Consider the following 27,322-nt stretch of genomic DNA (forward strand, 5'->3'; position numbering starts at 1 on the left):
AAGAAGTCTCTCACCAATTTGAATACCTTGCTCTAGACTTCCTACTCTCAAAAACTCTTAGAAATAAATTCTATTCTTTATAAATTACCAAGTCTTGGGTATTCTATTATAGCAGAATAAACAGAGTGAGATGCTGTCTTAAAAAAATGGTCCTTATACTTCCCTGTTAGACCTAGATAGTTATTTATACTAAGAATAAAATGGAAAAAATAATAATGTAATTAAAAATTTTAAGGCCATGTCTTATGCCAAGATGAAGGCAAAGGCAACTGTCTACTTTAGGATTTTTGAGTTGGAATATGTGAAGCATGGTGCCCTATCAATCCTGCACTCATAGAAATCTGAACAGAAAATTCCCAGAAAAAAATAGAGAACTGCATTTATATGGTTTTTTAAAATTCATTTATGAAACCCACAGTCAGCTCCAGAGCAATAACATTTGGCTTTTTGAAGTTTTATGTACCCAACCAAGAAGTTTGGGCCAATACTAATCCAAAAAACACCGAGCAGAGACTAGAATTGTAGTTTTACTTAACAGATGAGAAAACAAAGTCACATGACATGCTGGAACTTGAACCCAGGTTTTCTGATACCGAATCCATGGTTCTTTTCTTGTGTACTATAATATATACTGCTTTCATAGCACCCTGCTCCAACATATGAACACTCATACCCACAAACATTCCAGTATCAATCACATTTGCATCCTTTGCAATGCTTACCAAACAGTAGATACTTGTTATTTGGCTGAATAATGAGGGTGTTTGGCTTACTGTATTCAAAGAAACCGAAATAGGAGAGCTGAATAATAAACAGTAGAACCCAGGAAACTCAAAGTCCATTATTGGTAGAACTAACTTTTAAATAAGAACACAAAATAATCCTATGAGAGTAGACTCTATGAAGAAGAAGAAGAAAGAAAATATATCAACATGTTTTTGGTATTTTTGAAAAGAAGATTTCAATATATTTTTGTTTTCTTCTTTAGACAGAACAAGATAATGATTGCAAGTTTTAAATTGAATCATCCTTGTACTATTTAAAAGCTGCAATCCTTTGTAATCAGGATTTTTTTTAAAGAAAATTACAATTGCAGAAAGCCTGTCTCAAGGAGAATAAGCCTTTTGTTTATCTTAATTTTTAATAAATGCTAGGCTTCAAGGATAAGATGGGGAGAGATGTGGAAGTGGGGGCTTTCTAGTGGGTTTATTATAAATAACATACAATATTGGTTTGGAGATTGCTTAATTTTGTGCTATGAAAGTAGCTCTAACTTGAGCCCAATGTGGGTTACTCACAGGGATGGCAGAAACAAAGGAAAAGTAACCTAAACCCTAGATGTGATGCAATGAAAAGAACATTGAATTTAGCATTAAGAGACCTTGGTTCTAGTCCTAGCTCTGACATTATTATGCCACTTTAGGTAATTCATTTGCCCCCTGAGTCTCAGCTTTCTGTTGTGAAAATTTTCCTAATGACTTTCATAGGTCGTTGAGAAGATAACATTAAATAATACAAATGAAGGTTACCAATTGTTCTACAGATTGAAAGTGACATAATAGCTAAACAGAGCAGTGTCATTTGCTTCTTCCAAAGCTCAGTTACCCAACTGGAATCAAAGGGCTATAATATGAGGTCCAAGGATTACTTATAATGGCTCCTATTCATTGAGTACCTGCGACATGACAGATACTGAACCATTTATATACATTATCTCGCTTAATATCTACAATATTTAATTCTGATAACTATGCAAGAAAATTACCATCATTCATATTGTACAAAGGAGAAAAGTGAGGTATGCAAAAGAAGAGAATCACAGCCAAGGTCCCATAAGTAAGCATCATAAAAGGAATTCAAAGCCAGGTTTGTTTAACCTCTAAATCTGCATTCGTCTATCCCTTTTTAAGTCCAGATCACAAGAATTTCTCCAACTGCCCACATAGACAATAAAGTTTAGATTCCCCACAGCTTGACATTAAGGGTCTTACAAGCTAAGGTGTATATTGATTACCTTTCCAATATCATTTCCAAATATGGCTTTCCCTTTCATTTGTCCCTTCCCTTCCACATACTATCTGTAGGCCATGCACCATGGGACTATCTCTTTCCTATAGGAAGTACATAGGAAACCACCCAACTTAGTAAGGTCTCCATTTCAAGTCTCATTGCTGATGGTATTCCCTTATGTCTGGTATTAAAGCTGCAATTCATATATTTAGCATAGTCCATAGACAAATCTAAATCTTCTGTCAGCTAAAAGTAGTCAGCTGTATTCCTTAGCTAGTAGTACCTGTCACACAACCTAGTCTGAGGCGGCCAGCAGTTAGGGATAAAACTGAGTTTACCTGTTAGTCAGAAAAAGTTCTTGAAACGAGGCAGGGTTACTTAGACATGTCTCTGAACCTGTAGGCTATTTAGATTCTTCAAAATCATGCCCTCAAACTTGAAGTAGAGACCAGTTGCATCACAGAGCCAGCTTCCTACTTTCTTGGCTTTTTACAGCATAGTAACAGGATTCCCTTGTTCCTCATAGGATCTCATGATGCTACACTCCTGAGTGATGTAGCAAGAAAACCTCTGTGCTCCTTGTCCTTGCCTTCCAAGCACGAAGATAAATCTGTAAGTAAAGGGGTAGGTGTATATGATAAATTCTCATCTGAACCTAAAAGAAGGAAAAATATAGCTTCAAAGAGAACATTTATGTGATTCAATTACTCCTTTCCCCATCCAAATAGATTACCTAAATCATAATTTGATGCAAAATATACTACTATGATTTAGTGAAGATTAGATAGATTGCAGAATGGGACCCTCAGAGAAATTAAGAGAGTTTCATGCTATCAGTAATTTTAGCATTCAGCCTTGGTAAAAAGAAACTAACACATCATAGAAACTATTTTATTCACTATTAATCACTAACAATAAATAACTCAATTGGTATATATCATTTATACATCAGATCCAAATAGTACGCAAACTTAAAGCTACACACACACACACACACACACACACATACACACACAAACACACATCCCCCATAGCAAATTAATATATAGTTTCCACGGTTTGATAATCTCTTCTTTAAAAAATATTTAAATAAATATCTTAAAATAAATCTTTACCAAGTTATTGAGGATCTTTAATCTTCATAGTGTTTCATATTTCATATTCTTTTGACAAGTAAGCAATTAAGATACTATATCCTTTGTAATTATGCCACATTATGCTCACTTTCTCTTCATATGAGGATGATGCAAGAAACTGATCAGTTAAATATTACATAGGATAGTACATTACTAAGGGGTGTGGGCAACCCAAAATATAGAGTCAGGGCTGCAGAGTTAGAGGAAGTCTCAGAGGGAAAAGAAAACCTGAGAGTAAAAGAAAATCAGAAGAAGGGAGATAAATTAGAGAAAAATATTTGAAAAGTAGCAAAATATGAGAGAGAATTTTTTAAAAAGCTATAATTTATTCGATTTTACAGAAGTCAAGAGGGCTTAAATGTTTGTCCAAGGTCATAAAATAGGCAGAATCAGGAACAGAAACCAAGTCTTTTGACTCCAAGTCCAAAACAACAGCAACTTTTTCTTCCAATGTGATGAGTTACTGGCTGGCTGAATTGGCATAGCTGCTGTAGTGAATAAAACAGAAGTCTAAGTAACACTAACTACTTTTTAATTCCAGAGAATACTGACCTAGCTATTTACTTTCTTTATACCTTAGTTTCTCCTGATATTAAACAGCAATGATAATAATAGACCCTAAATTTCCAGGGAGGATGTGAAAGAAGAGTTGAGAAAACATTAGAAAAGAAATGTTTCATTCAATTGAGATCCTTTAAAAGATGGCATAGCCTGGATTAAGCAAAAAGAAAGCAAACAATTCACAGCTTCCACCTTACTCTATATTAAATTTAAAATTTAAGAAAACAAAAAAGCAAAAAGTAAACGAATAAAATAACATGCTGGGGAAAAAAGGGTAAACAGTTTTCCCTGGGTCCATCCTTGAGTCAAAGTGCTTTTCCAAGAGCTGCCCACAAGTGCCACCAAACAGAGACTGGAACAATTCTATGCATTCTAAGTGAACTTTGAGAATGGGTAGGATTGAACCAGTAATCTGTTTGCAAAAGCATCTAGGTAAGAACATGTGCATACATGAACACACACACACACACACACACACACACACACTTTTCTCTCATAACTAGTGAGCTAGGAGATACATCAAAACTAGAATCCAGATTTCTTCACAAAGAATTCAATCCACTAGAATGTGAATTCTCTGAGAGCAGTAATTTTCACCCGTATGTATCATTGATGCATCATCAGCATCACTAGTATTCATTGGCTTTATTGAAGCACATCCTTTCATTATCCTCTCATTTTACAGGTAAGTACATGTTCTAGTTTTTGCATAATTGTACACTAACAGTTTTTCTGTAAACAACTCTGTTATGCTACTGTTTTAAGTCAAAATTCACAGTACTACTCTGGAATCTAGTGTTATATAGGTTCACAATAGTACAATGGATCCAGACTCAAATATTCTGAAACATCTTATTCTAGTTTCAGCACTTAGCTATGTGCCAAGACTCATGCTATTTACTGAAGGGAATAAAGGAGAGAAGTACAGTCCTTGTCTCAGGGGAGCTTTCAGCCTACCTCAGAATGCTATGTCTGATACACGTGAAACAATTTGACAACAATGTAAGGAAGAATATATAATTGACACAAACCAATTAGCCAACAATATACAACTGAATATATAATTGACATGAAACAAGTACAGAACAATGTGAGACAGAATATATTATTGAATTTCTGCTTTTTAGCTCTGAGTTGGTTCATAAATGACACCCCATACATTCTTATGTTGTCATGGAACCTCAAGGAACTTTCTATTGGCTTTGTATCTAAACAAAGTGGGCTAAATTCTGGGACTGGTTTGGCAATGTTCCAGTCCCTGATGACGATGAGCTGCCTTGCTCTTCCAGACAGAGTCCCAGAGGGCAAATAATCTTTGCATTAATGTGATAAATCATATAGATTTAAATCACTAGTCAGGAAAAGTCAACTTAATCAATATTCCTATAAAGAATGCTTACTTGTTTGATTTATCTTAAATACATATTCATTACAATTAAGACATAAGCAGGCCTTATTTTTAGAAGATATGTAGGTATCCAATTGAAGTATTGATTTATATTTTACACTTTTTAGATTAATTCTTCAGCTTCATCAGAAAACTGAATGATGACTTTTTAATTTTGTGCATCAAAATTAACTGAAATAAATCCTTTCAAGAGCACTAGGAAATATCTAGAGTTAAGGCCACTACCTTACTTTTGTCAAAGGCATGATCATTTCAGGGTTTCAAATGACTGGGTGTCATCCTTAAGTCATTTCTTGTGCCCTAAATCTAGTGGAGCTAGCACTTGCAAAAAGCTTCAATGCTAGCAACACCCTTTGTTAGTCATTCTTTGTCTTACAGTTGGTTTAAGGCAAGAGCTTTATGGTCTCTCTCCCTGCTTCCAATCAAACACCATCTTGAAAAAATCCTTTTGCACAGTTTCTCATTTTCCTGCTCAAAAACTATCAGTAGTTCCCATTGGCATTAATGCCTATTAGCATTAAAGCACTTGATGATCTGACCCTAGAGAATTTTAACTTCTTCATCATTATTCCTTAACATGAACTCCTCCCCTCTAACAAACTCTTCCACTTATTGGTTTTCCCTTATGACAGTATTTCTATATCTGTGTCCTAACACTGTTCATTAACTATGTAGGGAATTCCATTTTACTAGTGTTCCTTGATCATCCTGTTCAAGTCCTACCATTTTATGGGGGTACTGGGGATTGAACTCAGGGGCACTTGACCACTGAGCCACATCCTCAGTCCAATTTTGTATTTTATTAGAGACAAGATCTCACTGAGTTGCTTAGCACCTTGTTTTTGCTGAGGCTGGCTTTGAACTCGTGATCCTCCTGCCTCAGCGTCCTGAGCCGTTGGGATTAAAGGCTTGCACAGTCGAGCCCTGCAAGTCCTACCATTTATCAAAAAGTTTTTTTTCAACTGCCCTAGCTCAAATAACCACTTTCTTTAACCAGAGTACACACTACTTTTAATTTCCATATCTCTTCATTACTCTAGACATTGTTTGTGTGTGTGTGTGTGTAAAATTAAGTGTCCCCAATTGGACAGAAAGATCCTCAGATATCTATACTTGGAATACCCATGTTACCAAAAGCAACAATATATATGCTATTTCTATCTAGAGCAAAATTATGTGTTAAGTAATCTCATGAATCTAAAGTTAAGTTTTAAAGAAAGAAATTCAAGCCCAGTCAATATGAAAAGAAACTAAAATATTGGCTTTTGTAGCTAATTTATTCAACTATTTCCTTTATAGATTGAAAGAGATAAGTTCCTGCTTTTTTAATTCCCAAATGATTTGTTCTATTTAGAATGAATAGATAATGAATAAGCAAACACCCTCTTTACACTTAGAGATAAATGCACTGCTTTTAAAAGCTAGATTAACATTTTAATGGTTTTTGATAATCCTCATGCTTAAGTGTATCCCCTTCCCATGGCATGACTTTCTTTAAAACCTCATCAGTAAACATAGATTCCTAAATGAGTTATCCTTAACCCTGAAATTTCTTACTTTTGTATGAAGGGATGAGGGCAAATTATCCTTATCACGAATAACTCTTTCTTCCACAGTTGAGGACTTGGCAAGAAAATGGGTCAGAGATAGTACACCATCTGCTGTGACCTATTAAACTCTTCCAACAACTTAAGTGATAATATAATGTAATCAGCGAGCATTAACATATTAAGCATATTTTATATGGAGTTTTTACACAAAGTATTTTAAAACACTTGAAAGTTCAATTCAAAATCACACTTCTCTATTTATATTATTGATTCTTGTTCACCCTATTCTACTTTCACTTGCACTATTAGAATATGAAATAAAGAACTTGAGAGATTCAGAGATGTTTTATTTAGTAAGGCTTCTAATCTAGGCCAAAGCCCTCAGTGAAATAAATAATTAGTGCTGGGAATAGAAAGTGAAATAGAAATTCAATTCACAAATTTGCTATTTTTGCCTTTGGTATTGATATTACAACTGACTCACAAGAATGGAAGATTACTACAGCGTTAATGCTGTGACCTAAGTCTCAAACTATCAAGTTTCTATTGAAGAGCTCCACTCTACACTAGCTATCACACAGATCACAGAACATCATAGTCCACTTTTCAGAAGATTAAGGAAAAAAAAAAAAGCTTTCCAAACGCTCATTTTATGAATACTGAAAGAAAATACATCAGATTCCTTTACCAGTCCAGATACCACAGGGTCAGGAAGACCTTAAAAGTCATCTAAATTAAAGTGCCATTTGATGCTAAAGTACTTTCAGTGAGGAGTGCACTCGCTACCTTCTGAAAGGAGCTATCTCAGTCCACGCTCAATTATGCTAAGACTAACTTTGTTTCCCTGTATCTTCTGCAATAAAATAAAGGTCTGCTTTCCCTTTCAGTTTTTAACCATATATAGAGACAGTAATCATGCTACCTCCTCCCACTCTTTTCTTCTCTAGGGTAAACAACCCTAGCATCTTTAATCTTGCCAACAATTCAATTTTCCTATAAAAATAGCCCTAGACACATTAATCCTAGGTGATCTTATACTGCAGAAATATTAATCTTTAATCTCTCATGCTTTTATAGAAAACAATTGTTTGTCTCATCCAAGATGGACTCTTTTCTACCCTCTCCTCCCATATTTCTCCCATTATTTTTTTAGCATTATCTTTTCTCCCTCACACCCTTGATCCTATCATTTAACTGACTATGATACAAAAGTGGAGAACATTTAAATGGCTAGTTATAGTTGCATTGATTCCTGTTCTATATTCTAAAAAATCAGGTGCATTGGTTCTCTATGTAGGTTTTATGAGAAAATTTACAAAAAAAAACTATACTTAACATAGGCTGCTTTTAAACTTTCATTTGGTTTCTGACTGAATTTTGGGTTGGTGGTTCCTGAAAGGGGAAAAAAATGTTTGTTTCTGCCATGGGACATTTATTTAGCACTATCTGGCATTCCATTACTCCTACAGACAACCAATTTTCCATGCCATAATATACTAAGGTACAGAGACAAAATGAATGATGAAAATCACATCAAAACTTTGTTCAAGATGAGCACAATGGCACATGCCTATAATACCAGTGCCTTGGGAGGCTGAGGCGGGAGGATTGCAAATTCAAAGCCTGCCACAGCAACTTAGCAAGGCCTTGAGCAACTTAGTGAGACCCTGTCTCAAAATAAAAAATAAAAAGGGCTGAGGATGTGGCTCAGTGATTAAGTGCTCCTGGGTTCAATCCTTGGTATCAAAAAAAAAAGTCTTCATTCAATTCATTAGTTTTCAACTTCCTTTCTTTCTCCTTGTTATCCAAGTAGCAAGACTGAGTGAAGGCAAGGACAGAAGAAAGTAAAACAAAAGAATATAATAATAAAATTTAGAGTGATTGAAAACTGGTAATAAGTCATCTTTGTACTGATTATATAACTTCTAAGCCTCCTTAAAATGTTTACCCTTTTCAAATTCTAGAGGTTTCTTCCTAAAGGCGCTTTATAAAAGATGGTATCCTTACTAGCAGAATGTAAAATTATAGCCTAAGAAAGAAGATATCTGAAAGGTAAAGGGTCAAGTGAGGTCAGCAAACTGACATCAATTTCCAAGCTAAAATGAGGTTTGTTTTTATTGACATAAGGGCCAGATGTTGCAAAGTTATTTCTATATCATCTGCAACTAACATTTGAGTGTTTATTGCAAACTAATCACTGAATTTTTTTCATTTATTTTTCATAAAAACTGTATGAGGTGTATGCTATAATTAGTCCCCTCTCACAAGTCAGAAAACTGAGTCTTAGTAAAACTAATTATCCACATTTATGCAATTATAAATTGTCAAGTTAAAAATAACCAGATTCTAGAGCTCTCATTATTTAAGCTATATTGCCCAACAATATTTTCACTACTCCAGAGAGTTCGTATGATCATCATAACTCTTCCCAGACAATCCAACATGAAAAAAATGCAGTAATTGCCACCTTGGAGAGTTGATTTTAAAAACTGCATATTTAAAAAAATGACAACTAAAACTGCATATATTATTCATGTATATCATGTTGTTTTGAAACATGTACGCATTGTGGAATGGCTTAGTTGAGATACTTAACGTATGTATTCCTTCACATATTTATTTTTGTGGTAAGAACACTTAATATCTATCCTGTTGGCAATATTTTTGTTTATTTTTTATATGTGACAGCAGAATGCATTATAATTCTTACCTATTTTGGAAAGCCATATTTAAAATATGCTATCTGTGTTCCTGTAAAGATTAAATAGAGAGAAACTAACTACTGTTTATGCAGCTATATCTCTGCTGCTCTGATCTCCAAGTACCACTCACTTCAGATAAAACTCCAAAGAATCCATTTTAGAAAAATGTATATGATCAAAATCAAAAGTAATAAGACAGATTAGTGTTATGAATTTTATGATATACTGAGAATGACATATCACCTCTGTAGTATGCTTGCCAAAAATCTATCTAATCTTGAAAATATCAACTAAATCCAGAGTGAGAAATATTTTTTAAGTAACTGATCTGAACATCTCCTATTAACATAGATACAAAAGTTACCAACAAAATACTAGCAAACCAATGCTAGCAATATATAGAAAGAATTATACACCATGACCAAGTGGGATTTAGTCAAGGAATGTAAAGTTGATTTAACCTCAAAAAATAAAAACATTATAATACCCATATTAATGGAACAAAGTACAAAACCAGATGGTCATCTTAACAAATGTAGGAATAGCATCTGACAAAATACAGCATCCTTTTATGATAAAAAACCACTAGACCATGTAGGAATAGAAGGAAACGTCCTTGATCTGGAAAAAAAAGGGCATTTACAAAAATCCCTCATAGTTAACATCATACTTCATAACCAAAGACTGAATTTCTTCCCTTTAAGATTAGAAACAAGACAACAATTATCCATTCACACCATTTTCATTAAGTTGAATGAAACAAGTTCAATAATTTAAAGTTTCTTTCCAGAGCAACTAGACAAGAACATAAGTAAAAGGTATTCAGATCAGAAAGGAAGAAATAAAGGAACTTCTCTTCACAGGTGACATAATAATGTATATAGAATAGTAACAAAAACAGCATGGTACTGGTACCAAAACAGGCGGGTGGACCAATGGTACAGAATAGAGGACACAGAGACTAATCCACAAAGCTACAACTATCTTATATTTGATAAAGGAGCTAAAAGCATGCAATGGAGGAAGGATAGCATCTTCAACAAATGGTGCTGGGAAAACTGGAAATCCATATGCAACAAAATGAAACTGAATCCCCTCCTCTCGCCATGCACAAAAGTTAACTCAAAGTGGATCAAGGAGCTAGATATCAAATCAGAGACTCTGCGTCTGATAGAAGAAAAAGTTGGCTACGATCTACATATTGTGGGGTCGGGATCCAAATTCCTTAATAGGACACCCATAGCACAAAAGTTAATAACAAGAATCAACAAATGGGACTTACTTAAACTGAAAAGTTTTTTCTCAGCAAGAGAAACAATAAGAGAGGTAAATAGGGAGCCTACATCATGGGAACAAATTTTTACTCCTCACACTTCAGATAGAGCCCTAATATCCAGAGTATACAAAGAACTCAAAAAATTAAACAATAAGAAAACAAATAACCCAATCAACAAATGGGCCAAAGACCTGAACAGACACTTCTCAGAGGAGGACATACAATCAATCAACAAGTACATGAAAAAATGCTCACCATCTCTAGCAGTCAGAGAAATGCAAATCAAAACCACCCTAAGATACCATCTCACTCCAGTAAGATTGGTAGCCATTATGAAGTCAATCAACAACAAGTGCTGGAGAGGATGTGGGGAAAAGGGTACACTTGTACATTGCTGGTGGGACTGCAAACTGGTGTGGCCAATTTGGAAAGCAGTATGGAGATTCCTGGGAAAGCTGGGAATGGAACCACCATTTGACCCAGCTATTGCCCTTCTCGGACTATTCCCTGAAGACCTTAAAAGAGCGTACTACAGGGATACTGCTACATTGATGTTCATAGCAGCACAATTCACAATTGCTAGACTGTGGAACCAACCCAGATGCCCTTCAATAGATGAATGGATTTAAAAAATGTGGCATTTATACATCATGGAGTATTACGCAGCACTAAAAAATGACAAAATCATGGAATTTGCAGCAAAATAGATGGCACTAGAGCAGATTATGCTTAGTGAAGCTAGCCAATCCCTAAAAAACAAATACCAAATGTCTTCTTTGATATAATGAGAGCAACTAAGAACAGAGCAGGGAGGAAGAGCAGGAAGAAAAGATTAACATTAAACAGAGACATGAGGTGGGAGGGAAAGGGAGAGAAAAGGGAAATTGCATGGTAATGGAGGGAGACCCGCATGGTTATACAAAATTACATATAAGAGGTTGTGAGGGGAATGGGAAAATAAACAAGGAGAGAAATGAATTACAGTAGATGGGGTAGAGAGAGAAGATGGGAGGGGAGGGGAGGGGAGATAGTAGAGGATAGGAAAGGTAGCAGAATACAACAGTTACTAATAGGGCATTATGTAAAATTGTGGATGTGTAACCGATGTGATGCTGCAATCTGTATTTGGGGTAAAATTGGGATTTCATAACCAACTTGAATCTAATGTATGAAATATGATATGTCAAGAGTTTTGTAATGTTTTGAACAACCAATAAAAAAATAATCTAGTGAAAAAAAAAAGAAAATCCTAAGAAATCCTCTAAAAGTAAGGGAACAAATAAATGGGTTCAGCTGTGTTGCAGGACATAGAAAAATATAAAAAAGCAATTGTATTTCTATACACTTGCAATAAACAATACAAAAATTAAGAAACCAATTCCACTCATAATAGCATCATAAAGAATAAAATACTTAGGAAATAATTTAACAATGCAATTGCAAGGTGTGTACTTGGAAAACAGCAAACATTGTTGAAAGAAAATTCTAATGATACAAAAGTTGAAAGACATTTTATGTTCATGAATCAGAAATTTACTATTAACAACATGTCAATATTTTCCAAATTGAGGTACAGATTAAGCACAATCACTACTGAAGTCTTAGGTGAATTCTTTGTAGAAATTGACAAGCTGATTATAAAATTTACATGGAAATACAAAGGACCTGAAATAGCCAAAACAGTCCTGAAAAGAAGAATAAAGTTGGAGGACTCATATTTCCTGATCTCAAAATTTACTAAGCTACAATGAATCAAAGTGAATTATATTCCATGCTTTCAATATTATGTCAAAATGAACCCTTACATTTTGTATATCTAAAATGAACTAATTAAAAAAGCTATAATGACCAAGGCAGTCTGGTGCTGATACCAGAATATAGACCGATGGAATAGAATTGAGGGTCTAGAAATAAATCCTTACATATATGGCCAATCAATTTTCAACAAGAGTGCCAAGACCATTCACTCTTGGAAGAAAGAAGAATCTTTTCAACAAATGGTACTGGGAAAACTGAATATCCTTATATAAAAGAGTGAAGTTGGATCCCTTCTTCACACCATACATACAAATTAACAAAATTGGATTGAAGAACTAAACTGAAAATCTACAACTTTAAAATAATCAGAAGAGGGCTGCATGTATAACTAAATGATAGAGTACTTCCCTAGCATGGGTGAGGCCCTGAGTTTAATCTCCATCACTTCAATAAAATAAAATAAAAATCCTCAGAAAAAAACATAAAAATAAACTTTTGTAACTTTGGTTTGACAATGGTTTCTTAGATATGACATCAAAAGCACAGAAGAAATAGAATAAGTAAACACATTGAACTTCAAAATTAAAACTTTTATACTGCAAGGGACACCACTGAATAGGAAAAATGACTCTCTTCCTCATATGAAGAAGATTTTACAATTTATTTATCTCATAAGGGTCACATATGAAGAATATACAAAAATACCCTCAACTCAACAATAAAAAATTAAATCAATCATTTAAAAATGGGCAAAGGATTTGAATAGACATTTCTCCAAAGAAGACACACAAATTTGTGGCCAAAAAAATATGAAAAGATGCTTGACATTATTAGTCATCAGAGAAAAGCAAATAAAGAGCACAATGAAATACCACTTCATACCTATTAGGATGGCTATTATCAAAAAGGTGGATAATAATAATGTTGGCAAGAATGTGGGAAAATTGGACTCTCCTACGTGACTGGAGAGAATGTAAAATTATATAGCTGCTCTAGAAACTGAATTGTCTCAGTGTTCTGGCCTTCCCAGTCTGGCTTAATCTACATGTGATTTAGTCCCAGACAGTGAAGCTGGTTGTTAGGCTGTCAAGAAGAGTAGGATGACAGTATCTTGTTGCTGAGGGACAAGGTTAAAACATCACTGGGCTTCCCTCCATTACCTTTAATAACTTTCCTGGACAATAAAATGAGGTAAAGAATCTGAGCCTAGGTCAGCAGAGATTCTAGTGTTATAGTTTAGATGTGAGGTGTCCCCCAAAGCCCACGTGTAATAAAATGCAAGAAAGTGCAGAAAAGAAATGATTGGGTTATAAGAGCCTTAACCCAATCAGTGAATTAATGCCCTGATGGGATTAATTGAGTGGTAACAAAAGGAAAGTGGGCTGTGGCTGGAGGAGGTGGAGCATCGGGGGCGTGGCTTTGGGGTATATATTTTGTATTTGGCAAGTGAAGTCTCTGCTTCCTGATTATTGTGTGAGCTGTTTCCCTTCTACCACACTCTTCCACCATAATGTCCTGCCTCACCTTGAGCCCTGGGGAATAGAGCCAGCTGTCCATGAACTGAGACTTCTGAAACTGTGAGCCCTTAAATAAACTTTTCTACCCCTAAAATTGTTCTGGTCAAATCTTTTAGTCACAGTGGCAAAAAAAAAAAAAAAAAACCTAACTAAAATATTCTAGTTTCTGAGGTAATGCTAGGCAGATATAGGACCTAGGGATGCCAGAAACAGATCTTTTTACTGGGAGATTAGCATGGAGGTAAATGAAGATTTTACTCATTTGCAGCCGAAGAGCCCAAACCACCAGCAGATCACTGTTCAATATTTTAACACCAGTATAGATAAAGGTCATTATAAGTGACTTACTCTGGTGAATACTGTAGCAACATGAAATTGTTCCCAGGGGAGCTATTTATATAAGTGCCAGAGACACAATACAAACATCAGAATAAGGAAGTGTCATGGTCATGTTGCTAGCTGTACATAATCTGCAATTTGGAGAGAAATTCTGTCAGAATGGAACCAGTTTCATTATTCCCCAAATTACCCTTTGTGCCCAAATGTGTAAAATCTCAAAGGCTCATCCTCTTAAACATCTAACTCATTTTTAGTATTGAATACCTACCTGCCCATTTTTGAAAGCAGTTATCTTGGGCCCACTGATACTACTGATAGAGTTTTAAACATACTGTCAGGGTTATCTTTAAGTCCTGTTCACTTTATATCACGTTTCCTGATTGTGATTTCAAGAATTGAATTGTTGATTTCTTTGGCCTGGTTTTATATCTTCCATACTTAAATAAATCAATCAATCCATTGATTGATAGAGATATATGACCTTCAGGGACAACTTTTTGACCACACTCACAAAATACTAAAGTCAGGCAGTTACTTAAGATAGATTTTTCTGATGAAGAATGAATATGAAGTAGGTAGTTGTATGCTTACAAAGGTTTAACAAGCTTGAGAATTGGGATCCCTTATTTGTTGGATTGCTGACTTCCATGGGCCAAATACTCTTAGAATTGCCAATTTCAAGTTATTAATCCCTGAACATGAATATGGAGTTGAGAAAAGATGTGCACAATTTGTTGTCAAGAGCTGATACAAATCAGGCCTAATACACCACTGCATGTAGAGTAGATATAAAACCATAATGGATCCCTCTTCATGTGCCACTCTGATTATTGGAGGGGGGTAATAAAGCTATTCCCAAGATACTTTTCTCTTGTTACCTTCATGGGTGGAGAGCACAGGAACCAGATGAAAACAAAGAAATATCTCAAATAGTTAGTTCATATATTTTTTTGCAGTTACATAGTGGAAAAAAAATAGTATGTGTCAAACCACATCTTTGATATGGAGTTAAAATAGAGAGCAACAAAAATGATGATGAAAACAAGAGCTGGAGAAAGGTTTTAGTTGCTCTTATCTTTCAGTATGAAAAAGAGAAAGTTGTGGAGTAGAAAAAGAGCGTACTACAGGGATACTGCTACATCGATGTTCATAGCAGCACAATTCACAATTGCTAGACTGTGGAACCAACCCAGATGCCCTTCAATAGATGAATGGATTAAAAAAATGTGGCATTTATACACCATGGAGTATTACGCAGCACTAAAAAATGACAAAATCATAGAATTTGCAGGGAAATGGATGGCACTAGAGCAGATTATGCTTAGTGAAGCTAGCCAATCCCTAAAAAACAATTACCAAATGTCTTCTTTGATATAATGAGAGCAACTAAGAACAGAGCAGGGAGGAAGAGCAGGAAGAAAAGATTAACATTAAACAGATACATGAGGTGGGAGGGAAAGGGAGAGAAAAGGGAAATTGCATGGTAATGGAGGGAGACCCTCATTGTTATACAAAATTACATATAAGAGGTTGTGAGGGGAATGGGAAAATAAACAAGGAGAGATATGAATTACAGTGGATGGGGTAGAGAGAGAAGATGGGAGGGGAGGGAGGGGGGATGGTAGAGGATAGGAAAGGTAGCAGAATACAACAGTTACTAATAGGGCATTATGTAAAAATGTGGATGTGTAACCGATGTGATTCTGCAAGCTGTATTTGGGGTAAAATTGGGAGTTCATAACCAACTTGAATCTAATGTATGAAATATGATATGTCAAGAGCTTTATAATGTTTTGAACAACCAATAAAAAAAATTAAAAAAAAAAAGAAAAAGATGATGAGGGCTGGGGATGTGGCTCAAGCAGTAGCGCGCTCGCCTGGCATGCGTGCAGCCCGGGTTCGATCCTCAGCACCATATACAAACAAAGATGTTGTGTCCGCCGAAAACAACTAAGAAATAAATGTTTTTAAAAAAAGATGATGAGTGGGGTTTATAGAGAGTAAAACCATTGTTTAATTAAAATGAGTTTTAACTTGTTTAGGATAAGACAAAAGGAGGAGGAGGAGGAGTATGATGAGCTAATAATCTCCAATAGGGACAGAAACATAAAATGGAGCTTCAACTGCAGTGGAAAAATATCTGGAGTATTATATTGGAATAGGCAACAGAGTGGTTGTAGAAATGTGTACCATACAAACTTCTGAGTACTATAACATTTTAAAGACTCCAATTCTGTTGTTATGCTATAGGTATCTAGTAGAAATTCAAACATACATGCTGATCACCATAATAACTGATCATACAATTGACCAATGTACTCTAGGTTTTCAAGAATAAGAAAGGAAGTGCAAGTATAAGTTGGTATTGTCATAAAATGAATGACACCAACTTGCTGTTTAATTTTATGTCAGTCCTTTCCTTCTTGGGATAGGATTTCTTCTAAAAAATCGTGAGCTTTAAAAATTAGCAATACCAGCTGGGTGCAGTGACTCACACTTGTAACCCCAGCTACTTAGGAGGCTGAGGCAGGAGGATTGCAAGTTCCAGTCCAGCCTCAGCAACTTAGTGAGACCCTATCTCAAAATAAAAATTAAAAAGGGTGGGGGATATACCTGAGTAGTAAAGCACCCTTGGGTTCAATCCCTAATGCAAAGAAAATTATCAGTACCTTCTATCTCCGAGATAAAATGGTTTGTGATTGCTTTTGATTTTAGTGGTCCTTTTGCTTTACTAGTACATGAAACAGTAAATTAATTTGGAGCCGCTCAGGGTATCAAGCCAGTGCCTGAAAGCAGTGTTACTTTGAGGGTTTTTTTTATATCCTAACTTTAAAAAGGAACAGAATGTACAAATACATCACAGTGAATTCTACTTTTATGTGTAACTATAATGCATCAATTTAAAAAAGCAATAAATAAATAGGAGGAAGACCATTAGAGTAGAGGAAGGGGATTGGGAACAGGAGGAGGGGAAGAAAAGGGGCAGCACTGGGAATTGAAATGGAGCAAATTGTGCTATATGCATTTATTAACATGTCAAAGTGAACCCCACTATTATGTATGACTATCATATACGAATAAAAAATTAAAACCTTTTCTAAGAAAGAACAGAAAAATCTCCCTTTGCTACAGATTCTGAAGTCTACTTTCATTTAATCTCCTGTTTCTTCATTTGTGCCATGGAGTTAACAGCCAACAATCTTCATTAGGGGCCATATTTACTCATATGCACCTAAAACCAAAGCACTTATGATTGACAACACGTGAACACGTGGAAAATCCACCTTGCACAATTATCTAGCAAAGGTAACACATCATGAGTCTAGGCAGCACAGAAATTAATTTCCCCCCAGTCTTCTACACATCCCAACAGTTCTATATACCAGCAAACAGAACTGTCATTTTGAGCTCCCTTATGCTGACTAGATTCTCATTTTAGATACCCAAGAGATAAGTAAATATTAATTATGTCCTAACAGAAGCAGCTTTTTATAATTATAATCTTTCTGTTTTATGCTTTTGTCATATTCTATGCTTCAGCCACTCCAACAGAAGGTAACAGACAGAAGAGTAAGAATTTCTTCACCATCTTGTCCTACCTCCCCTTCTCCCTACCATTTCTGTACTTTTTCAAGGTATTTTTCATGTACAAAGGTAGAATTGCAAACACCAGAGACAAGTTGAGCAGACTACTGTGAATAAAGGAAAACAAGAACAGCAATGTAGGTCCATGTTAGGCTATCAGAGAGTAGTCATTCAGGGGGACAACAATTGTACGTAATTACCAGCACAGGTTCTTACAAGAGAAATTAATGAGTCAGCCATTGAAAGGAAAAACTGAACAGCAATTTCTTATTTGAATGGCATAGAACAGTTGTCTGTCTATATATATATATATATACATATATATATATATATATGTGTGTGTGTGTGTGTGTGTGTGTGTTTTCCAAATTGGTGGTGAAAAAGAACAGAAGAGACTGGTGCCCATTGTAGGTAAAAGTCCCAAATGACAAATAGCATGGACTCCAGAGACTTGGACCTAAAGGAAAAACTAGCTTCAGTACAGAATAAACTGGAACCTAAGTAAGTATAAATTTTAACTAAAAGAATAAAAAGTGGAACCCAGAAAATCATGATGGATTGATGTAGGAGTATGTGTATACACAATGTGGATGCAATGTATGTGTATATGCAATGTGGATGATATGGATGAACCTGGTCCAAACAATTTGGGTGATAACTCTAACCCACCTGAACATGGGGAAAGCAAAGACTTCTAGGACACCCAAATTTTAATTTAGAAGCATTTAAAATAGGGCTTTTTAAAGAAGGAAATTTCTTATAATATATTCAGTTAAAGACAAAATTAGTTTAAAACAATTGACAAAGTGGGGTAATTTAACATTAGCTTTGTTTCTCAAATCAGGTTTTAAAAACATACAACATCTTTGGATTGACATTTTTATTATGCTCTCAATGATGATTTTTATATTTTGGAATTGGTCACCACCATCAGCCAGTTTGCTAATGGGCTGTTTCCTGGAAGGGCACTCTTAGCAACACCACATGATAGTGGTATATGGGTGTCCTTTGAAAGCTCCAGACAGTACATAACACTTTTGCTTTCCTCCAGAGTCCCTTAAAAAACTGTTGGGTTCTTAAGGCTCTGCCTTAAGTGCTAAGTCATGCTGAAACTAGAGCTCTCCCCACTAAACTGCATCCTATCATATTGTTTCAGTCCACTTTTTTTTTTTTTTTTCGGCTGTGGCTAGAAGACCTGACAAGAACAATTTTAAGGAGGAAAAGTTTATTTTGGGGCTCATTGTTTTGGAGGTCTCAGTCCATAGACAGCTGACTCCATTGCTCTGGGCCCTAGATGAGGCAGAACATCATGGGAGAAGAGTATGACAGAGGAAACCAGCTGAAGACATGGCACCAGGAAGCAGAGAGAGAGAGAGAGAGAGAGAGAGAGAGAGAGACTTTCCTTACCACAGACAAAATATATACCACAAAGTCATGCCCCCAATGACTCACTCCTCCAGCTATATCCTATAAGCCTATAGTTACCACCTAATTAATCCCTATCAGAGAATTAATGCACTGATTAGGTTAAGGTTCTCATAACCCAATCATTTCACTTCTAACCTTTCTTGCATTGTCTCAAACATGAGCTTTTGGGGTACGCCTCACATCTAAATCATAACACATAACATATATAAAAATCTAGTTCTCATACATCGTTTAGTATCACCTTCATAGTCATTATAGTAAAAAAACCCTAATAATAAATGTATGAACCTACAATTGTAATTCCCCTGTATAGTTTGTGGCAAAATTGTAGTAACCTGCTCAATCCTTACTTATAATATAAATAATTACCCTTCTTCCCTTGAAGGAATGCCAACTATTGTCAGTATAAATTAAGTTTCATTTCCATTAAAAATAATTATCCCAGGAAAATAAATATGTATCCTCTACCTGCTGATAATCCCATTCACTGAATCATTATAGATCACTTTTCCCTCTTCTCAGCACTTTGTGCCATTTAGAACAGTTAACTTAATCTGCTCTGCATTGTTCCTTTATTCCTCTTTACCTAATAGACTAGAAATCAGTAGGCGAAATGGGGATGGAATCCTGTTCATCTCTGCATTGCCAACAGGGCTTTTCACATATCAAGTATTCAGTACCTAGTTAAGACTGGCCATTTGGTTCCTCTCCTAAAGATCAAAGAGTGGAACTGGTTCCTGAGTGGAACTGGGGAAGACTTTTAACTAAACTCTGTAACATCATTCACTGCTCAACCTAGGATTTTCAATTATTATCAATGATCAGTAAACTCTCAAAACTAATGAGGTGTATTTGGAGTTTTCAATATTTCCTCCTGCCTCCCGAGGCTCCTTCCTCTCCACATTCACTTACCTCCAGAGAACAAAGAATGGTTGCTTACAGTAAACCTCCTCAACTCTCCTGGCGAGCCTCATGAACATCTAATACAGCGGGGCTAGAGAGGAGAGACTGAGGAGATTTCTAGTCCACGGATAACATGCCTGATTTTGCCTTAAGCAAGCTAAAGAGCCTTGGTTACTTATCTAAACCACAAAAACAAACTCTTTCTATGCTTAGCTCCAAAACATTTGGAAGAGGCACTGCTAGTAATTTGGTGGTCCATGGGACCTCTGATTCAATTTAGTAATTCAACAAGCATTTTAGAATTCTTTCTATGTATGAGGTAAGCAGAAAGGAATACAAACATAGGAGAAGTAATATACCCCCTTAACTGCACCTAGCAATGCATATAATACAATTTTTAAAGTGAAACTTGTTGGACATGAATTTGTAAAATGGATCAGAGCTTGCCCTGATTGGTTACTGGTTGAAATATATAGTAATGGGTGTAGCTAAATAAATAAGTTACTAAAGAAACCCAACCAGGGCAGCTATTTGTAGAAAATTAATGGTCATGTACATATATTACTTGTTAACAACTAGGTACTCCCAGGATCCAGACAATAAGAGCCCTAAATTAGAACTTACTTAATTGAGACTCTAATATGTGCATGACTTAGTTAATTGGTGCTGAGAAGGAGACAAGACATCAATAAATAAAAGCCATGATGAACAAGGATGATAAAATCATAATTTTCCCTGAAGTATAAAAAAAATCCAAACCCCTTGTTCTGCCACTAATATGCTATTCCTTGCTTCTCCCTTTCAGGAAATGGATGATCTATTGTGAAGATACACATGGATCAGAAATAAACAAAAATAATAGTGCTGTTTCCAAAAAACAGACAAGGTCTCAATTGAGATACTATTCAAATGATTCACACTCCCTGTCAGGTTTTTGTTTTGGGGCGGGGGGATGAAGGCTAGACATTCAATCAAAAGGTTCAAATATGTTGGTATAAAATAAATATAAGTCAAGAGCTAAAGGTATATTTGGGCAGGGAGGTGAGGAAGAGACAGTCAGCAATAAAGGAAAAAACAGTGAAGATGTCAACTATATGGATGGGTCTGTAGGGCCAGTCAATTAACAAATGAATCAGACTCTACTGCTCCCAGTATGCATACACTGTTCCAATATCATACAAATCCATTTGTGACACAATTCAAGAAATTCAAGTAGACAATGTATATGGTGAATTGAAGCACTGGCATTTCTACAAGTAGTCACAATTTGCTTGAAAAAATAACATAAAAATCCAAAATGAAAAATAAAACTGCAACCAAATCCCCTAAATCCTAATTATAACCTTTTCTCTTAAAACATTTCCAATTATCAGTTCTCAAGAACAGTATAATAGAAGAGGAGGCACCAATCTCATTTCCTCATGCAACTGAGTCTTTCCACACTAGTAGTAAAGAAGATTCTTTACTAGGAGCAGCTTAGTTACCCACCTAATGCTTACTTAATGTGATTTTAAAAACACTACAAAAATTTTCAAATAGAAACAATTAGCATCCATTGTAATTAGTATGCTCTTTTCCAAAGCTGGAGGGTCTATTGCCAGAAACCACTGATTCTCCTCCCAACCACTCTCAACTGCTATAGTAGCTATAGAAGATAGCTAAAGGGCATAGCTTTGAAGGGTGAAACCATCTTCAATATTTATCTACTACTGCCTCCTTCTTAAAAAAAACCCCTCTTTTACAGGCAGATATAACATATGATAAATATATTCATCACTATACAGGACTTAGTCAAAAGCCCCTTTACCTCACTTAAGGGGTATATTCCAGTCTGTTTTCAGTTCATCCAAATTCTACTTGAATTTTAAGACCCAGTGTAAATTCTATCCCTTTCACAAAACCTCAGGTCCATTCTGACCTATGGATATCCTGCCTATGGACTATTTACTAACTTTCTTTACCACCCATTTCTCCCTTTTCATATACTACATGGTATTATTACCTGTTTCAAGTGTATCTATGAATCCTGATATGTGAGAATGACAGAAGGACCTGAGGGTGCTTGGCCTGGAGAAGACATGTTACAGGTGCACATGAAATATTTTTAAGTAATTGAAGTTTTATTATATATAGGTGAAGAATTAAGAATTAACTTTTGTTGTTCCAGAAGTTAGGGTTTGAATGAAGCATATTTTAAGACTACATGAGCAGATAAACATTTATCATGTATTTGCTATGTTCATGTGCTGTATTGTGCACCTGCCTACATCTTGTCTCATTTAACTAAAGGATTGTCCAATACTATGACTGGTTAACAATGGACAGGTGTATCTTACAAAGTAACCAGCTCTTTTCATCAGAAGCTGCAAACAATGATCTAGATGAGGGGGATGAAACTAGACAATTCTGAATGTCCCATTTCAATGCTGATGATATATGGAATATGCTCATAAAGTAATGAAATAAATTTGTCTGTAGAAAACAAACCCAAGTGAATGCATACATATGTGTTCTACTTTTTTTTTTTAAATCCAGAAGTGCTCTACCACTGAGCTACATCCATAGGCTTTTCTACTTTTTAATTTTGAGACAGGGTCTCACTAAGTTGCCCAAGCTGGCCTTGAACTTGAAATTCTCCCGCCTCAGTCTCCTGAATAGCTGGGATTGCAGGCACCTGCCACCACATCCAGGTTAAGTGTTTTATTTTAAAGAAGTTAGCTTAGAAAACATTAACGAGGTTCCAAATGAGGATAAGGGCTTCATCATGAAGTAAACTCTAAGCAACATACTACAGGATCTGGAAAAATCTCAAAGGAAGAGTTCAGAAAATACTCAAATAATGGCAGTTGTATGAGAATAATATGTTTCTGTTTTAGTCAACTGTTTTTGCTGCTGTGATTAAAAGACCTGACAAAAATAATTAGAGGAGGAAAAGTTTATTTGGGGGATCATAGTTTCAGAGGTCTCAGTCCATAGACAGCTGTCTCTGTTCCTCAGGGCCTGAGATGAGGCAGAACATCATGGATGAATTCTGTGGCAGCTGGGAACACGGCACCAGGAAGCATAGAGACAAAGAGCTCTGCTCAACCAGGACTAATATAAACCGCAAAGGCAGGCCCCCAGGGACCCACTTCCTCCAGCCACACCCTACCTGCCTACAACTACCACCAAGTTAATCCCTATCAGGAGATTAATGTGCAGATTAGGTTACACCTTTTATAACCCAATTATCTCTAAACTGTCTTGCACTGGCTCACACATGAACATTGGGGGATACCACATGTATAAATCATAACAGTTTCCTAAAGTGATTAATTTGGAAGGGGACAATAGGTATTTTTATATGTAATTTCTGATTTTTAAGGCGAATATTACTTTATAATCAGCCCATATTCATTGTCTCTCCCTTTGAACTACAAGCGCCTTTGGCGAGAACATTTTAAAAGTGAGAATTCATAGATGAATTCTAGATAGGGAAGAGAGGAGGGAGGGAAAGGGAGGGGGCAGGGGATTAGCAAGGATGGTGGAATGTGATGAACATCATTATCCAAAGTACATGTATGAAGACACAAATTGGGTGTCAATCTACTTTATATGCAAACAAAGATATGAAAATTTGGGGTATATATGTGTAATAAGAATTGTAATGCATTTTGCTGTTGTGTATTTTAAAAAATAAAATCAATAAAAAATTAAAAAAATAAAAAATAATAGCAGTGAGAGTATGCACCGTCTGTAATACCCTCTTCATGGCTCTTAAAAGGTATCCATATCCACTCAAGGCTGTAAGTTAATTATAGTAATAATATATAATGAGTTTTAAATTTGAGTATATACTATGTGTCAGTCAGTTGCTGAGCATGCATATTCATCTTGCTTATCTCATTAAATGGCTCTTTAGTCAACCAGTAGTTAGGCAATTCAGTTAGAGGTTTAACTGACTCCTCCTTCTTCTAATTGAAATGATCAGTTCTATGGCTGATTAATTTCTTTGTCTTATAATCACTGATATGTAGCTTGTGTCTGGTGTGGACTGCTAATTTACCAATTTTCCTTTGCATTCCCATAGATGGAAACCTTTCCTACTGATTAATATTAAAAGGTTATTAATTAGTAGAGGATAGGAAAGGCAGCAGAATACAACAGACACTAGTATGGCAATATGTAAATCAATGGATGTGTAACTGATGTGATTCTGCAATTTGTATACGGGGTAAAAATGGGAGTTCATAGCCACTTGAATCAAAGTGTGAAATATGATATATCAAGAACTATGTAATGTTTTGAAAACCAACAAGAAAAAATAAAAAAAATAAAAATGCACTTTTGACTTGCAAAAAAAAAATAAATAAAACATAACAACCCCCCCCCCCCAAAAAAGGTTATTATTATTCTCCTATGCTTGATTTTTCTCTTGTGGTCAAAAATATGTCCTCATTTATTTCTTTACAATATTTTTTAAAATATTACCTTTAGCAAAACTACTAGCTGGGCAAATAATTAACAAAAATGAACTACTATTCCATTATAAACAAACAAAATTTAGGCTAGCTGACAAAAACGTCCGATACTTAATATTGGGCCTGATCTTAAAATCACTGTGGATTTGAAACACATTAATTGTATTAGTTTCCTATGGATGCTGTAACAAATTGCCACAAATGTTAGTATAAAACAACATCAGTTTATTCCCTTACAGTTCAAGATGCTCAAAGTCTATAATTAAGTTATCAGAAGATTACACCACCCAAAAGCTTCTAGGGGAGACATCATCCCTTGCAGCTTCCAGTGGCTATTGGCAATCATTGGCTTATGGCAGCCTCTCTTTGTTCTAGCTTCACATTACCTTCTCTTCTGCATGTCTCTTTTTCTCTGTCTGCCTGTGTTACCTTCCTTTGTTTCTTTCTTGTAAAGACACAAGTCATGGAATTTAGGGCTGACCAGAATGATTCAGGATGATCTTCTCATTTTGAGAGCCTTAATTTAGTGGTATCTGCAAAGACTCTTTTTCTAAATGAGGTAACATCTGCAGGTTCCAGGGATTAGGAAGTTATCAGATCTTTTTGAGGGCTACTGTTAAGCCCACTACAATATTCAACATTTTATTTTATATTTATTTATTTATTTATATTGTTGGTTGTTCAAAACATTACATAGTTCTTGATATATCATCTTTCACACTTTGCTTCAAGTGGGTTATGAACTCCCATTTTTAGCCCATATACAGATTGCAGAATCACATCAATTACACATCCATTGATTTACATATTGCCATACTAGTGACTGTCGTGTTCTGCTACCTTTCCTATCCTCTACTATCCCCCCTCCCCTCCCCTCCCCTCCCCTCTTCTCTCTCTACCTCCTCTACTGACCTTCATTTCTCCCCCTTGTATTATTTTTCCCTTTCCCCTCATTTCCTCTTGTATGTTCTTTTGTATAACCCTGAGGGTCTCCTTCCATTTCCATGCAATTTCCCTTTTCTCTCCCTTTCCCTCCCACCTCTCATCTCTGTTTAATGTTAATCTTCTTCTCATGTTCTTCGTCCCTACTCTGTTCTTAGTTACTCTCCTTATAACAGAGAAGACATTTGGCATTTGTTTTTTAGGGATTGGCTAGCTTCACTTAGCATAATCTGCTCTAGTGCCATCCATTTCCCTGCAAATTCTATGATTTTGTCATTTTTTAATGCAGAGTAATACTCCATTGTGTATAAATGCCACATTTTTTTAATCCATTCGTCTATTGAAGGGCATCTGGGTTGGTTCCACAGTCTTGCAATTGTGAATTGAGCTGCTATGAACATCGATGTAGCAGTGTCCCTGTAGCATGCTCTTTTTAGGTCTTTAGGGAATAGACCAAGAAGGGGAATAGCTGGGTCAAATGGTGGCTCCATTCCCAGCTTTCCAAGAAATCTCCATACTGCTTTCCAGATTGGCTGCACCAATTTGCAGTCCCACCAGCAATGTATAAGAGTACCCTTTTCCCCACATCCTCGCCAGCACTTGTTGTTGTTTGACTTCATAATGGCTGCCAATCTTACTGGGGTGAGATGGTATCTTAGGGTGGTTTTGATTTGCATTTCTCTGACTGCTAGAGATGGTGAGCATTTTTTCATGTACTTGTTGATTGATTGTATGTCCTCCTCTGAGAAGTGTCTGTTCAGGTCCTTGGCCCATTTGTTGATTGGGTTGTTTGTTCTCTTATTGTCTAATTTTTTGAGTTCTTTGTATACTCTGGATATTAGGGCTCTATCTGAAGTGTGAGGAGTAAAGATTTGTTCCCAGGATGTAGGCTCTCTATTTACCTCTCTTATTGTTTCTTTAGCTGAGAAAAAACTTTTTAGTTTGAGTAAGTCCCATTTGTTGATTCTAGTTATTAACTTTTGTGCTATGGGTGTCCTATTGAGGAATTTGGAGCCCGACCCCACAGTATGTAGATCGTAGCCAACTTTTTCTTCTATCAGACGGCGTGTCTCTGATTTGATATCAAGCTCCTTGATCCATTTTGAATTAACTTTTGTGCATGGCGAGAGAAAGGGATTCAGTTTCATTTTGTTGCATATGGATTTCCAGTTTTCCCAGCACCATTTGTTGAAGATGCTATCCTTCCTCCATTGCATGCTTTTAGCCCCTTTATCAAATATAAGATAGTTGTAGTTTTGTGGATTGGTTTCTGTGTCTTCTATTCTGTACCATTGGTCCACCCGCCTGTTTTGGTACCAGTACCATGCTGTTTTTGTTACTATTGCTCTGTAGTATAGTTTGAAGTCTGGTATCGCTATACCGCCTGATTCACACTTCCTGCTTAGCATTGTTTTTGCTATTCTGGGTCTTTTATTTTTACATATGAATTTCATGATTGCTTTCTCTATTTCTACAAGAAATGCCGTTGGGATTTTGATTGGCATTGCATTAAACCTATAGAGAACTTTTGGTAATATCGCCATTTTGATGATGTTAGTTCTGCCTATCCATGAACAGGGTATATTTTTCCATCTTCTAAGATCTTCTTCTATTTCTCTCTTTAGGGTTCTGTAGTTTTCATTGTATAAGTCTTTCACCTCTTTTGTTAGGTTGATTCCCAAGTATTTTATTTTTTTTGAAGATATTTTGAATGGACTGGTTGTCCTCATTTCCATTTCAGAGGATT

At 35.8% G+C, this 27,322-nt stretch overlaps 1 protein-coding gene across 2 annotated transcripts in view; it reads right to left on the reverse strand.

Moving 5' to 3' along the window:
- Positions 1-27,322, reverse strand: part of Nexmif (neurite extension and migration factor) — a 141,297-nt gene that overhangs the window by 58,953 nt on the left and 55,022 nt on the right. Inside the window, exon 2 of one of the 2 annotated variants that reach the window (XM_058584898.1) lies at positions 2,349-2,620. The exons of the other annotated variant lie outside the window; for it this stretch is intronic. The gene's annotated coding sequence lies outside the window, so the exon portion shown is untranslated. The remainder of the gene's footprint in view (positions 1-2,348; positions 2,621-27,322) is intronic. 2 annotated transcript variants of the gene reach the window in all.

Source organism: Marmota monax, unplaced genomic scaffold (assembly GCF_021218885.2).
Source record: "Marmota monax isolate L192 unplaced genomic scaffold, Marmota_monax_Labrador192_F-V1.1 WCK01_AAM20220418_F8-fsc00192, whole genome shotgun sequence".
NCBI classification, from domain to species: Eukaryota; Metazoa; Chordata; class Mammalia; order Rodentia; family Sciuridae; genus Marmota; species Marmota monax.